We start from the raw sequence: 2,277 nt of genomic DNA on the forward strand, positions 1-2,277 counted from the left end.
AGAATTATCTGTGTTCACTGGAGAATATAGATACTGCTACTGAATTTGTAGAATAGGAAGCGCTTTTTTTAGTACAGGTCCTTACTAGATTTTTTTTTTAAAGGCACAAAATTTGACCATCGTGTTCCAAGTAACATATAGCAATGTGATGAAATCACTTCTTGATTGCAGAAACGATCACAAGACAGCATGAGTGCACTCTAGCCTTTATAGCAGCACTTGACTTCAAGGACTGCAATTCGAGTTATGCAAAACTTTGTCTAATTGTTCATTTCAGTGAGGGGCATCAAGTGTGTGAAGAAAGTCATGAAAAGGCAGACCAGAAGTGTTGGTGCAGCACAAGGGAGTTAAGATGAATATAGATATCTTCTAGCAATTGCACTCTCAGGAGTCACAGATAATCTGGGCAAGTCACCAGTTCCTTATGCTCCAGGTCTATCTCTGGAACATAGGTAGCAAACCTTCCTCTTGCCCCCTACCTTATCTGCCAAGACTGGGAGCCATCTGGTCACACTCATGGCCTCCAACAGAGGCAGCAGGGAGGAGCCAGGTCGGCAGAACAGAACCACACCACCAGTGCAACAATAACCTGCCCTGTGCTTCAGCATGAGCAGTAAGCATATAATGTCTGCAGTTATGCCTCCTGTCTCAGGAGTTTTCCACCCTGGAGCAGGATTAATGTTCTTCAGAATGCTACCTTTTACTTCAAAGATTCCCTCCACACTTAACCTTTAATAACCAGCTAGTTGGACAGTCTCAAGGCAGAGCACAAAGGAAAAGAGCTATCGAATACGAGTAGGTCAAACACATTCACTGGGACAAGACCCAGTAAATCACGGGACTGATAACCTCCAGCATACAGTTATTCCACGTATGCCAGTGTTTGGCTTTGTCTCAGAGAGAGCTGGCCACAAAGCACTAAAGTCCAGAACTAACTTCGTATTTAGAAATGTTAACCACAGCATCTTCCTGTAAGATAATCAGCCAACAACAAAAACCAGCTTTTGCAGAGGAATGCATCAACAGTTTGAAATTCAGCAGAGAAAAAAAAAAGGTCATGTTTACATGTGAGGCCTAGCTAAGCTTTCCTGCCTGTCACACTGAGCATCCTGTGCCTCATGAAGGGATGCACTGAAACATCAGAGTGCTCAGGTAAGCCAGCCACAGAGCAGCGTACAGCAACAGTGCTGAGCTGTACTGCTATTAATTTTCTTCAATGTCATCTATGCAGAGGGCTTTGTGCTGGCCCAGAGCCTCCGGTTTAGTTCCACCCACGTCAGCTCCCTGGCACTCCACGTGCTCTCCACGCAAGCAGGCTTCCCCAGAATCACCTCTGCTGATGTGTCAGCCCCCTTCGTGTAAAGGAAATTTGCATAGGAGGAAGCAGCTGTAGTTTAGGTGGCAAGGGTCATCCAGTTTCACTCCAAAACCAAGAATTACACTCAAATTACACTTAAGAGCAGCTCAGTTAGCAGCTCCACTGAGTAACCTTTCACCTACTTTTTCACAAAAGCAAAAACAAAGTAAAAGGATCTTACACACGCTGTGGTTCCACCATCTCCTGGAGTGCTGTAGGCCAAAGGATCGGTGTACTGGATTTCTAACTAACCTAACTGGCATGAAGAACTCATTTTGCTACTGACAATATAAGTGACATGCAAAAAGATTGAGCCTAGTCGTCCTTCTCACAGTTAATAAACCTAAGTTTGTTGGTTTCGTTTTTCTTCAAAGCAGCTCTGAGATAATTGCACCTAATGAAACCAATGCTCCAGACTGTAGCCCTAGCATGATTTTTCAGTGAAACTCAAGGTTCTCCTCCTCCACCTGTCATTTCTGTTAAACCCACTGCAATGAAAAGCAACTTTTCTGCATGAGACTAAATTAATCATCCCCTCCGTTCATTAAGGAGCTGACTGCTACAGTAAAGAATGGGCCGTAAAAAGAATGGAAGGCTTTTGACTCCCTGCTTCATGTACAGACCAGGACTGACTGCTGCATTCCCCCTCCCCTCGCCCCAGAAGTATTTTCCTAAGGAGATTTCTTTTAAAGCAAAGTCTCTTCACCACCACCTCCTCATTAAAAATACAAGCCCCTCCTAACCGTCTAGGTTTGTACGCTCACGCTGGGCACGTTCCGGGGTGGAAAAGGTGGTTTTAATCTGGCGAGTGATCTCAGGGTGCTGCCTCGGTCACAGGGAGCCAGTCCGAAGGGGCCGGCTGTGTCATCCGTGCCTGCTCGCAACCCCGAACCTTCGCCTCGGTGACAAAGGGCTCCCCC

The sequence above is a fragment of the Buceros rhinoceros genome, unplaced genomic scaffold (assembly GCF_000710305.1).
Source record: "Buceros rhinoceros silvestris isolate BGI_N320 unplaced genomic scaffold, ASM71030v1 scaffold29894, whole genome shotgun sequence".
Classification (NCBI taxonomy): Eukaryota; Metazoa; Chordata; class Aves; order Bucerotiformes; family Bucerotidae; genus Buceros; species Buceros rhinoceros.